At 37.2% G+C, this 14,240-nt stretch overlaps 1 pseudogene; it reads left to right on the top strand.

The window, feature by feature from the left end:
* Window positions 1–4,927: 4,927 nt before the first annotated feature.
* LOC105499134 (melanoma-associated antigen B10-like) lies at window positions 4,928–12,439 on the top strand (annotated as a pseudogene).
* The last annotated feature ends 1,801 nt before the right edge of the window (window positions 12,440–14,240 follow it).

Below are 14,240 nucleotides of genomic sequence, written 5' to 3'. Positions count from 1 at the left end.
TTTTTCTTTTATTAATTATGCTTTTGGTATTGTATATATTAATAAAACTCATTCCCAAACCCAAAGTCATATAGATTTTCTCCTATGTTTTCTTCTGGAAGTTTTAGAGTTTTGCTTTTTGTTTTAGGACTATAATCCATTTTGAGTTAATTTTTTGTGTAAGGTCTCAGTTTAGTGTCTAAGTTAAATTTTTTCCTTATGAATATCCAACTGTTCTAGCACTATTTGCTGAGAAAAAAATGATCATTTTCCATTTCTTTTCCTTTGCACCTTTGTGAAAAATCAGTTTGCTGTATTTGTGTGACCCTATTTCTGGGCATCCTATTCTCCATTCTATTTGTTCTTTCTTTCACTAACACTACACTGTCTTGATTACTATAGATTTATATTAAGCCTTTAAATACCGTAGTATGAGTACTCAAACTTTGCTCTTATTCAGTATTGTGTTGGCTATTCTAAGATCTTTGTTACACCATATCAGAGTTAGTATGTCGCTGTCTACAAAAAACTTGCTGAGATTTTTATTGGAATTGCATTGAGTCTATAAATCAAGTTAGAAATAATTGACATCTTAACAATAGTGAGTCTTCCATTCCAGGAACAGAAAGTACTGCTCCATTTATTTAAATCTCCCTTAATCAGAGTTTTGTAGTTTTCTGCATATGGATTCCGTACATACCTTATTAGACTTATACCTAAGTATTTTTGTGTCATTGTAAGTATTTTTGCTTTTTAATTTCTGATTCCAATTCTTTATTGTTGGTAAATGGTAAAGTGATTATAATTACTTGTTTCAGAAAGGGTTTTTTTTAGATTCTTTGGGTTTTCTACATAGACAATCATTTCCTCTGCAAAAAAGACAATTTTTATTTATCCTTCTCCTATATGTATAATTTTTATTTACTTATTTTGCTTGTCTTATGCTAAATAGAGCTTTTATTATTATATTGAATAGGAATAATGAAAAATCAACCTCATCTCATTCCCAATCTTAGGTGGAAAATATTCATTTTCTCATCATTAGGTATGGTGTTAGTGATAAGTTCTCTTATATACCCTTTATCAAATTAAGGGAGTTCCCTTCTATTATTAATTTTTAGATGTGTTAAGTATAAATTGGTATTAAATTTTTCAAATTATTGTTTTGCATCTATTGATGTAATTACATTTATTTTATATTCAATCTGTTAATATGAATTACATTGATTGATTTACAAATATGGACTCAGTCTTGCATTCTGGAATGAGCCCTTCTTGGTCATGATGTGTTTCATTCTTTTTACATATTTCTGTATTCTATTTCCTAATATTTTATGAAAGATATTTTTATATTCATGAGTGATATTGGAGTATTGTTATTTTTCTAGTAATGTATTTATTTGGCTTTGGTATTAGAGTGATGATAGCCTCATAAAAAGAACTGAGAATTTTGTCTCTTGTATTTACTAGAAGATATTGTGGATTATTGGTACTTTCTCTTCCTTAAATGCTTGGTAGAATTCATCCAAGAAAACCATCTGCATCTGGTGATTCTTTTTAAAGAAAGTTTTAAACTACTGATTAAATATCTTGAATAGATACAATACTGTTCAGGTTATTTATTTCAACCCATGTGAATTTGGGTAGTTTGTGTCTTTCAAGGGACTGACCCATTTCATTTAAGTTATCAAATACGTAAGCAGAGTTGTTTGTAGTATTCCATTATTACTTTTTCAATGTTTATAAGATCAGTTGTGAGTTGTGATGACCCCCTTTTATTCCTGATATTGGTAGTTTATGTCTTCTCTCTCTTTCTTGATCATCCTGGCTAGAGGCCAATAGTTTATTTGATTATTTTGATGATGTTATTGCTTTTCTCTATTGTTTTCTTGTTTTATTTCTGATCTGTATTTTTATTTCTTTTACTTCTACTTCTTTTAAAAGTTATCCCCTTTCTTCTATTTATTTTTCATTTGCTTCTCTTTTTTATGGTTTCCTATGGTAGAAGTTTAGGTTATTTACTTTAGATATCTCTTCTTTTCTGATACATGAATTTGATCTTCTAAATTTCTCTAAAAAACTACGTTAGCAGCAATCCACAATATTTGGTTATTTGGATTTTCATTTTTATTTAGTTCAAAATATTTTTAAATTCCTTTTGAAACTCCTTTGACCTTTGAGTTGTGGAGAAGTGCGTTGTTTAATTTACAAATATTTGGGAACTTTCCAGCTATCTTTCTGTTATTGATTTCTGATATAATTATACTGTTATCTGAGAACATACTTTGTGCAATTTATATATTTTTTAAAAAGTTGTTACTGTGTGTTTTATGGCCTAGAATGTGGTCTACTTGGTGAATGTCACAGGTGAGCTTGAGAATAATGTATATTCTGCTGCTGTTGGTTGGAATACTCTATCATGTCAGTTAAGTCAAGTTGGTTATTAGTACTCTTCATGTCATCTATATCCTTGCTGATTTTCTGTCTGCTGTCTATAAATTACTGAAAATGTATTAAATATACTGTAATACTATATCTTTTTACTTCAATCAATTTTTGCTCCATGTATTTTGATGCTCTGTTAGACGCATGCACATTTAGACTTAGTGTGTCCTTTTGGGGAACTGACCCCTTTATCATTACATAATTTCCCTCTTTGTCCCTGATAATTTCCCTTGTTTTGAAATCTGTTTTGTCTAAAATTTGTGTAGCTATTTTAGCTTTTATTTGATTAGTGTTGTTATGGTATGTCTGTCTCCATCCCCTTACTTTTTTTAAACTGACTTACTGTAAAATATATTTTATTGAATTTCAAAGTAGTATTCCTACATGAGAAATTTTTTTAAAGCTAAAATCAAGTTTCACAAGCATGCATTACAAGACAAACCATGAACAACAGTGGAACAGACATCAATTCATACCATAGCCTACATGAATGTTTTTCTATTTATTAGAGTCATACAGTAACAGTAGCAACAGAATGACAAGTCTGTCATTCTTTTCTTGACAGCCGGATAAGCAACAGAACTTAACTGCTTAATCCAAAAACGTTAAAGATCTTTATCTAGCTGGAAATGACTACAATTGAAGACCCATTTCCAACTACCTACCATATTTGCCTAGCAGGTTAATTTCAACATCAAAGAAAGTCATCTGGCTGACTGTACCATGCATTGGCTAAAGGGACAAGTTTGCTGTGTTTTATGTTCAGCTTGGTATATTTCCTGGCTTGTCCTTTTCTTCCCTGCACCTTGGTCTTGAGCATTCTGAGACTCAAATCAGCTGAGAATAAAGGGAACCTACCAGCCAGTTGAGAGATATGTTGTTAACAACATAATCTATCACATCATCTCAAAATCCCTTCCTTTTCTACAGGTGACCCTTTTTTGAAGTGAGGAGGTCATTGGATACTTTCTTGAAGGAGATAGCATTGTGGAACATTAAATAGATGTCACTAGTCATCACCTCTAAATTGTTGGCCTGATCTTGGGTGTTCTAAGGTAACCCTTGAATGTTGGACAAGGAAGGTGTGGCAGATGATCTGGAGCTGTTAGGTTGTGGGCGATAACCATTGTACAGGGACTCTGTGCTAAAAATAAGACAAGGAATTAGTGAATCCAATGTGTTTTAGTTCAATTATAGTACAAGTTTAGTTCAAATACTGTAAGCTGGTTATTTACATATATGTGAATTTTCTTTGCTTTTTAAAAACTTATACATTTTACATTTAGAGCAGTTTTAGGTTTACAGAAAAACTGAGCCAGAAATATGGTTTCCATTTATTTACCCCTTCCCCTGTCACACACAGTTTTTCCTATTATTGACACCTTGCATTAGTGTGGCACATTTGATATAATGAATGAATGAATATTGATACATTATTATGAACGAAAGTCCATCATTTACATTAGGATCCATTATTTGTGTTGTACAGTCCTACAGGTTTTGACAAATGCATAATGTCATGTATCCACCATTAACGTATCATATAGAATAGTTTCACTGCCCTAAAAATTCCTTACCCCTTTTCTTTTAACCTGAGTGTGAATATACAAAGTAGATTTATCAACAGCATATGGTTGAATCTTTTATATTTTTGTATCCAATCTGACACATTTTTCCTTTTAGCTATTGTGTTTAGAGCATTCACATTTAAAGTGATTATTAATATAGTTGTATTAAAAGGGTCTCACTCTATCACCCAGGCTGGAGTGTAGTGATGTGATCTTGGCCCACTGCAACCTCTGCTTCCTGGACTCAAGTTATTCTCCTGCCTTAGCCCCACAAGTAGCTGGGACTACAGGTGCAAACTACCACTCCCAGCTAATTTTTCTATTTTTTGTAGAGATAGGGTTTTACCATGTTTCCCAGGCTGGTCTCAAACTCCTGAGGTCAAGTGATCTGCCTGCCTCAGCCTTCCAAAGTGTTAGGATTACAGGCGTGAGCCACCACACCCAGCCTTAAAATCTATTCTTTTATAACTGTTTTCTGTCTGTTGCATCTGGGGCGTTTTTCTATCTGCTTTTTTTTTTTTTTCCATTGTCTGGTTATACTTGAGCATTTTATATGACTTTATTTAATCTCTTCTCCTGATAAACACCTCATACTTAAAATTTTTCCGGTGGTTTTCCTACTGTTTGCAATATACATTTTTAAATAATTTAAGCCTACACTCAAATAACACTACACTGTTTAACATGTAGTATACATTCCTTATAACAGTATGTTTCCAATTTCTCCCTCCATCCCTTGTAACATTGTTGTCATTCATTTCACTTATCCATATGCTATAATCAGCCCATACATTGCTACTATTAATGATTTAAAGCAATAATTTTTAAAGTTAAGAATGACAAAAAATAAATATTTCATTTTACCCCCATTTATCCCTTCTCTGATGCTCATTTATGTTCATCCACATTTCTGGCCTATATCAGTTTCCTTCTGCATGACGAAGTTAACATCTTGCAGAGCAGGTATGCTGGCAATGAATTGCTCCAGCTTTTGTCTGTCTAAGAAAGCCTTTACTTTTTCTTCTCCTTTGAAAGATAATTATGTTAGATACAGAATTCTTGGTTTGAACTTTTATTTCTTTTAACACTTTAAGGATTTCAGGATTTCATGTTATTCTCTTCTTGCTTGCCTGGCTTCTGATGAGAATTTTGCTATAATTTTAATCTTTGTTTTCTGTAGGAAAGTAATTCCAGTCCACTTTCTTCATAATTTTTTCTGTCTTTGTTTTCTGCAGTTAAAGTATGATATCCTAGGTATAATCTGTTAGAGTTGCTATTTATCTTGCTTGGTGTTCTCTGAGCTGACTGGGTCGTCCATGCTTTGTTGTCTGTCACTAATGTTAGAAAATCCTTCAACACTATCATGACAAGTATTTTTTTCTGCCCCATTCTTTCTTTATTTTCCTTCTGACATTCTAATTACCTGTATTTATACCTTTTTATATTTTCCCATGGTTCTTGGATATCCTGTTAATTTTTAATTCTTTTTATTCCCCCTTTGTGTTTCATTTGGTGAGGTTTTTACTAACCTATTTTCAAGTTTAGTAATTATTTCTTCAGCTGTGCCATGTTAACTAATAAGCCTGTTAATAGCATTCTGCATTTCTCTTATTGTGTTTTTGATTGCTAGCATTTAGTTTTGATTCTTTCCTATAGTCTCCATCTCTCTGCCAACATAATCCCTGTTTGGTCTTGCATGTTATCTGTTTTTTCAATTAGAGCCCTCAAAATTCTAATCATACCTATTTAAATTTTCTTGTTTGATAATTTAAACATCTGTATCATGTTCAAGTCTGGTTCTGATACCTGCTTTGTCTCTTTAGATTGTTTTCTTCCTTGCTTTTTGGTATGCTTTATAATTTTTTGTTGAAAGCCAGACATATGTCAGTGTTAGGTACTAGGGAACATATGTTTTTAGTGTGATGATTGATATTAACATGGTTAGGAGTTGGCTTGTGTTTAATGTTTGTTACAGTACAGGTACTAGAGGCTTCACATTCCTCTAGTGTCTTTGATTTTTTTATCCTCTCTTTGCTTTAGGGTTTCTCTTTGTATTGGTCCTCAGAGAGCAGCTGTATGCAGATATTTCAGCTGTAATCCACTGTTACTATATTAGAGGCTTGTTTCTGTGGTGGTAGGATGTGGGAAAAAGAAAGTGTTCTATAATTTTTTAAAACATTAAATCTTATTATTTTAGTAATCCTGCTTTTAGGGGGAATGATCACAAACATTTCTGTCCCTCTTCCAAGAGTATAACACCCCACCCACCCATTCCAGCCCTTTGCTTCTTTTCCTGGCTGCATCATTACCAATCTATTTTTTTTTTTAATCCTTGTCCCATGTTGACTATGTTTTTTTTTTTATTAAATAAGACAGGAAGGCTGAAAGGAGCTATAGTGGGGTGGAAATTAATTCCTTTAGGTGGGATAAGACTTCTGTGTTACTCTGGAGAATAGATGTCTGTAATATGGAAGGATCTGGAAAGATTACATAATGGTTATTCTTCTCCTTCCCCCTGCCAGAACCACCAGAGGATTTCTCTCAGGTCCTCATTGTGAGAACCTGGTGGAGTTCCTGGAGAAAGGCTGCATTAGTGTGGTCCCTTCTGTGATAGCAACTCCTAGATGTTTTTGCAATCTCACACTAGTCTTCATTCAGCCTATATCAATTTGTCAATATTACTAATGAACTAATTGGTTCCACTGTTACGGCTTTCAGTAGCTTCTGCTCCAGGTAAGCAAACAACTGTAATTATTTGAATGTGCCTGTCTCTTCAGATTTCAGGGTAGCAAGTTGCTCTGTGATTCCTTTGACCTCAGTTCTCTGTTGGGTCCAAGGAAAGTCATTGGTTTTCAATTTTCCCAGCTATTTCTCGTTGTAAAGATGAAAGAGATAACTCCTAAGCCCTTTGTATGTTGGTGCTAAAACCAAAAATCCTTAAACTCTTTATTTTGATATTATTTTAGACTAGTGGAAATTGCAACCATAGTACAGAGAGTTACTATGCACCTTTCTCCCACTTCCCTCTGAAGATATCAACTTACGTAATAATAGTCCAATTATGGAAATGCAGAAAATGACATTGGTATAATATGATTAACTAATCTAAAGTCTAACTTGGATTTAAACATTTTTAACATGTAATCATTGCTTATGTTGTTTTGTTTCATGTTCTTTTGTTTGGTGTATAGTTTTATTGAATACAAAGACTAAATAAGGACAACCCAAGAAGAGATCACATGAGCCAGTTTCACTCACACATAGGCATCTATCCTAAATACATTCATAACATGTTTAATGTAAGAGTGAATAAGTAGATTGTATCCAAGAAATGCAAAAATAATATAACATTAAAAAAATGGTTGATTGCGATTTATCTACATTGATAGATTAGAGGAGAATGGCATTTGATCATTTCCTGGGGTACAGAAAAAGCCTTTGGAAAAAAATATTTAACACTGTTTCATGGTTAAAAAAAAAAAAAGCAAAATAACATTAAAATAGGATTTCCATTTCCTAAAATCTACAAAAAGCTTACAGGAATGAGAAATGTTAAAAGCATCCCCATTAAAATGGGGACCAGGACACAAATGTATGGTAGCATCTCTACTGTTTTAAAGTGAACTGAAATACATAACCAGAGCAATAAAAATACTAAAATAAAAGGTATGAATATTGAAAGGACAGAGATAATAAATGGTGACAATATGTTCTTCTAATTAGAAAATCCACAGGAACCAGTGCACAAAATACTCAACAAACAGACTTCAGAAAGCTGTTGTATGTGTCACTATGGCAAACTCAGGAGCCTTGCCATACAAAATCAATAAGTAATAAGAACAAATAATAGAAAAATATCTCAACCATAATAGCAGCAAATATCCAAATTTGCCTAAAAAGAAACCTAACAAAAATGTACACCATCTTTTTGGAGGCAACTATAAAAATCCCAAATAAATAGATCAGTGCCCTGTGTTCACTTATGGGGAAAAGAATATTATAAAGATGCCAATCCTCCTTAAATTATTTACAGATTCACTGCCAGCTGTGGACTGAATGTATCCTCCTCAAAATTTGTATGTTGAAGCCCTAATGCCCAATGTGACATTTTTTGGAAATAGGACCTTTAGGGAGATAATTAAGTTTAAATGAGGTCATAAGGGTGGGGCCCTAATCCAAAAAGAATGTTTTTTAAGAAAAGGCAGAGAAACCAAAGTTCTCTTTTTGCAAGGACATAGAGAAGAATCCATGTGAGGACACAAGAAGAAGACAGCTGTCTGCTATCCAAGAAGAGAATCCACAGCAGAAACCAACCCTGAGGACACCTTAATCTTGGACTTCTAGCCTCCAGAACCTGGAGGTAAATAAATTTCTAGGTTAAAAAAAATTATGTTGTTTAAGCCACACAGTCTATGTTATTTTGTCATGGTAACCTGAGCAGACCAATACACTATCTTACATGTAGCATTCAAGATGGCAACCAGAATTTGGCTAATATTTTCCAAAATCAACCCTGGAGAAACTATAGAAAGAATGAGAGAACAGTATCAACAACAGCAAAGAAGCAAAAATGAGAAATTCTTGAGGGACAATAAGATTGGGTTGAACCATTACTTATGTGTGGGAAACAAGTGGGGGCATACCCTCAAGTGGAAACAGGGTCCGTAGCCAGAAATAGAAGCAGATGACAGAATTAGTTGGATGAAATATTTTGAAGTGTGGCCCTTGCTTCTTCCCAGTGTGCCTTGAGACAATGAATTTATACTGCTTCACTGAATAGTGCAATCTGAGATGGCACCTCAGACCCTGTGTGCCAGTACCATATGGTAATATCATGACAGCACAAAAGTTTGGGTTGGCTGAAACAGCATGATTCTAGAAGCTGTGCTTAATAACTACCCAAAACTGGGATGCTGTTTTGTGATGCAGCTTCCCCATATGTATCTAGCCTGAGACTTTAACCCATTCTCAAGGTTTTCAGTATGGAAATGACCCAGAACTTTCACGGAGTTGGTATTTCCCACAAAGCCTTTAATGAAAAAGCCAGGAAAACTCCCTACTCCTCCCCTCCCGCAACACCCAAGGTGGAAATCTGACAGGACAACCTACCCCAGAGGCAAGGAGCCCAGCTTGTGCTGAGCCCCAGCCCTACTTTCACTCCTGGGAGGCCCAGGGCAGAGCTATCAGCATGAGATACCCTCTGACTTCCACCTCAAGGGTCTCAGGAAGATGAGACCCGTAGTCTGAGGAAGCCAGCCTAGGCTGTTCAGAGGAGAGACATGATTCGGAGGAAGAAAGGCCCTCCACTTCCTCCCCTCCTCTTTATGGTGTTAATCGCCAGAGCTGCCCTGGTACTGGGCCAAGTAGCAAATCTCCGGGCCCTCAGAGGGCCCCATCCACTACCAGTACTTCTGCAAGTGTTTCATGCACAAAATTTGATGAAGGTGCCGAGAGCCAAGATGAGGAAAAAACAAGCACCTCCCAGGCACCACCGACCACTGATCTTTTGAGCACAACCCCTCTAGACCAGAAGGCAATGTTGTTGGTGCAGTTCCTGCTGCACAAGTACAACATGAAGGAGCCCACAACAAAGCATGACATGCTAAAGTATGTCATCAAAAAGGAGAAGGCGCACTTCCATGAGATCCTCAAGAAGGCCTCTGAGCTCATGGTGCTGGCCTTTGGCATTGTTGTGAAGGAAGTCGATCCAACCAGGCACTACTATGCTCTTATCAACAAACTGAATCGCTCCTGTGATGCAAGGCTGAGTGATGAGGAGATCATGCCCAAGACTGGCCTCCTGATGACTATCCTATGTGTGACCTTTATGAAGGGCAACTGTGCCACTGAGGAAGATATCTTGCAGGTGCTTAAGGTAATGGGGATAGATGCCAGAAAGAACCACTATTTCTATGGGGAGCCCAAGAAGCTTATCACCCAAGATTTCATAAAGGAAAGATACCTGGAGCGCCAGCAGGTACTCAACAGCAATCCTGTGTGGTATGAATTTCTGTGGGGTCCCAGAGCCCATGCAGAAACCGGTAAGATGAGAGCCCTTGAGTTTTTGGCCAAGATTCATGATACTGTCCCCAGTTCCTTTCCATCTTTGTATGAAGAAGCTTTGTGAGATGAAGAAGAGAGAGTCCGAGGCAGATTTGCAGCTATGCCTCCTACTAGTGCCCCGGCCAGTGCACGTTACAGGGTCAATTCCAGCAGCTTCACCCTTAGAGAAGTATGAAGCACTTTCCTCACTTTGAAGAGAACACTCAATCTTTTAAGTAGTGGGAGGCCCAGGCAGTGTTAGAGGGACCATAGTACATATCATATCTGTATTCCTGTTCTACATGAGTAACTTGTACACTTATCTTTTGTTTTTGTTGAAAGTTTTCAAATGTTATTTATTTTATAAAAACGTTAATTAGCTTTAGAATCTAGCTGTATGAATAATATTGGTTACATATTTAATGTTGTTCATGAAACTTTAGAGTTAAGAGGCTTTTTTTTAAATCTGTTAAAACAAATTGAGAAATCTTTCATCTTATTTACTGATCTGGAATGAAAAAACATGACACGGAAATAGGCATTTCCTTAGAAATGTGAAATAATCAGCAGTAAAATAGTTGGGATTAAGAAATAGAGAAAAAAGTAAAAGGTGGTAAACTCTTGTATTTCCTTGTTTCTTCTATTCTGTTGTTCTGTAAAATAAAAGTTATATACCCAGATTTGCTTTGCTTATTCAAGAATGTAGAAAGCATTAAAGAGTTAATAAATTTGACCTCTTGTTCACTAGCTTTTTTATTCCTCAAACATTAGTTGAACATCTGCTCTTTGGAAAGCTCAACGGTAATACCAGGGATGGTAAGAAAAAGAAGTCCAAGCCACTGTCCATGAAATTTTAGAGTCAGTAGCGCTATCCTATAAGGAAGACAGTGAGATACCGTGTAAGACATAAAAGACAAGTGAAAAAAATATATGGTGGAGGGGGCTGGAAAAGGGGAGGTCCACAGGAGAGTAGTCAAGTGTAAACACGCTGAGGCAAGGCAATTTGGGACTTTGGAAAACCTTAAGTCCCTCAATGGGAGATAGTTTTAAATTAAGCTGGGTGGTGGATCAGAGGAGGGTATGGGAGTGGTGAGAGGGGCAGGATCCTTGGTGGTGTGTCTCAGAGTTAAGACACAGTCTGGAATGGAGAACTGCCTTTAGCTTTTGGCTTTTAGTTCTCCACCTAGTGCAGGGATGGAAAATGCCCTGTGCTATTGTCCCAGTGCAAAAACTAGGTGTTCTACGTATTTCATCTCCAGCCAGTTTCTGAGAAATAAGGGTGATACCCTCAAGGGAGGTGGGATACCCAGAGGCCATTGTGCTGGCACTTTTTGCCTTGGGTTGGAGAGTCCATTTGAAGGGCATTTTAACTAGGTTAATTTCACTATAATTTGGAAAATTAAGTGAAGGCTATATTTTGATAGGAGTTAAATGAATGAAAATAGGAGTGGTTTGGATCAAAGGGCAAGTGAGAGGGAGAGAAAGAGTTGGATTTTGACACACATTCCAGAAACAGAGGTGCATCCAGATGGGGAGGATTCCCCAACATCCAAATTAAACTACCCTGCAAGGAGGAAGACTTACTGAGGCTCTCTTTCTTTCTTGGGAGAATTTTTGGCTAATTTGGTGTTCTGTGTCCTACAGCACTGCATTTTCATGGACATTTACTTCTCTTGGATTAAAAAACAAAACCAAAAATATCCCAGTCGAAGGGGTGATATTACCTAGGGTAAAAACAAAATCATAGTAATAAATGTCACTTTTTAATGTCTCAATGCACGCCAGTCACTGTACCAGGTGCTTTACATACATCACACACAGTCCAACAGTCCTAGGGGACAGGGCTTATCAAATCCACTTCACCAATGAAGAACTCAATGTTCATAGAATTGGGTAATGTGTCTACTTCCCACAGCTAGTAAGTGACAGGATGGGACTAGACTCCTGGTCTGCATTCCTCTAGAGCTCACACTGTTCCACTCCTCCCAGCCTGAGGCAGATCTTGGGTCTATTAATTCATTTCTCTTCTCAATACTCCAACATGTCTCTCAGACAATCAAAATAAAGATCCTATGGTGGAAGCACTAAAAGCAGGCCTGAAAAAAGTAAGGTGAGAATGAGACTCAGACACAATCTGGGACTGTCCGTAGGGTTCATTGGCCTGGAGTCCTCCCTCCCTTAGCCCTAGATTCTTCCAGAGCTGACCCTGCCGTGGTCCCTTCACATGAGTCCAGTCCAGCACTTTTTCACATTACTGTACCCTTCCCCTGGGTCTTCCGCAGTGTGCCCTCCTGTCCAGAATGGAACAGACCTGTTGGTCAGCTGCACTGCAGCCTTCTCTGGAGCCCGCACCTGCTCCTAGAGGAACACACAGCCCAGACTCACCTGCCTTTTCCAAGACTTAATTGACATTCCAACTGCCTATAGGTCCTGCCCCTTACTGTGTCCGGAATTCATTCCTTCCAGTGGGTTCTTGGTCTCACTGACTTCGAGAATGAAGTTGCAGACCCTCACAGTGAGTGTTACAGTTCTTAAAGATGGTGTGTCTGGAGTTTGTTCCTTCAGATGTTCAGATGTGTTCGGAGTTTCTTCCTTCAGGTGGGGTCATGGTCTCGCTGACTTCAAGAGTGAAGCCGCAGACCTTTGCAGTGAGTGTTACAGCTCTTAAAGGTGGTACCTCTGAAATTGTTTGTTCCTCCTGGTGGGTTTGTGGTCTTGCTGACTTCAGGAGTGAAGCCACAGACCTCTGCAGTGAGTGTTACAACTCATAAAGATAGTACAGACCCAAAGAGTGAGCAGCAGCAAGATTTATTGTGAAGAGTGAAAGAACAATGCTCCCACAGCATGGAAGGAGACGCAAGTGGGTTGCCACTGGTGGCTCCAGTGGCCAGCTTTTATTCCCTTATTTGGCCCCACCCACATCCTGCTGATTGGTCCATTTTACAGAGTGCTGATTGGTCCATTTTCACAGAGTGCTAATTGGTGCATTTACAAACCTTTAGCTAGGCACAGAGTGCTGATTGGTGCGTTTTTACAGAGTGCTGATTGATGCATTTACAAACCTTTAGCTAGACACAGAGCACTGATTGGTGTGTTTACAACCCTTTAGCTAGACAGTAAAGTTCTCCAAGTCCCCACCCCACTCAGAAACCCAGCTGGCTTCACCTCTCATTACCGTGGACCCTCTTGACAGAAGTAGCCCCTTTCTTGTATTATAACTGCCCAGTTAAAACAGTGAAGCTTAGACACCTCTTCATCTCTCTACATGCATCCACCACACTCAAAGCATTTTCAAATCTGCTAGTCGGGAGAGTCTGATTTGGCACAGAATCTACTGGTTCTTGCTTTATAACCCAGAAGCTAGAGAGAAGATTTTGGAAACCATCCTGAGGTTTGAGATCGAATTTTAATGGGGTTAATTATTCTAGACTGGCCTCTGAACACATACACCAGTTAGTGAACTTACCTAGGTAGTCTAAAATCAAAGCCTCCTCCATAGGCAGTCAGTGAGGAAAGACCGCTGGAATCAGTGTAAGCAAACATCTACTGTGGCTAAATCCCTAAAAACCCAGAAGTCTTTCTAGGTGATTAGAAAATGGTTCCATGGCAGATGTGGCAGCTTTGATAAGAAAAGAAGAAATAATTCGGTATTCTTCCACTGCCCATTGTCTTTCTGTTTACTCCTAAGGAAAATTTTGGTTTTAAGTAATAGTGCAGATATTCTCACTGTCACAAAATTCTACCAATATGCATAAATCACAATTCCCCTTAGTACATTTCGTCAAAATTCATACCTCTCCTCGGAAGTAATGACAATTAATAATGTTTGTTGTTTTAAAATGTATTCTAGACTTTTCCTTCCATACTGTGCTATAAAAAGTACATTGTGAGTTTTTAACATACAACATACATGGATAACACTATACATATTTTTTTCCCCTCTTGCCATTGTCACTGAATGAAGTGAATGCAAAAATCTTTCTGTGAGAGTACGTGTAGATCCACTTTACTCTTTTAACTACTCCCTAGAATTCTAAAGTGTGTATGTGCCATAATTAATTTAACCAATCTCCTCCTGATGGACACATTAGTTGTTTCCCATTTGCTACTATCATTTGTAGAACTGATATCAACATCATTGACCATGAATTCTTGGGCAAATATGCATATTTTCTTACAGGAAAGACATAGCAAAGTGTAAACCGG

Source organism: Macaca nemestrina, chromosome X (genome assembly GCF_043159975.1).
Source record: "Macaca nemestrina isolate mMacNem1 chromosome X, mMacNem.hap1, whole genome shotgun sequence".
Lineage (NCBI taxonomy): Eukaryota > Metazoa > Chordata > Mammalia > Primates > Cercopithecidae > Macaca > Macaca nemestrina.
Note: the sequence above shows the minus strand (reverse complement) of the source record. Positions and strands in the feature narration are given on the sequence as shown.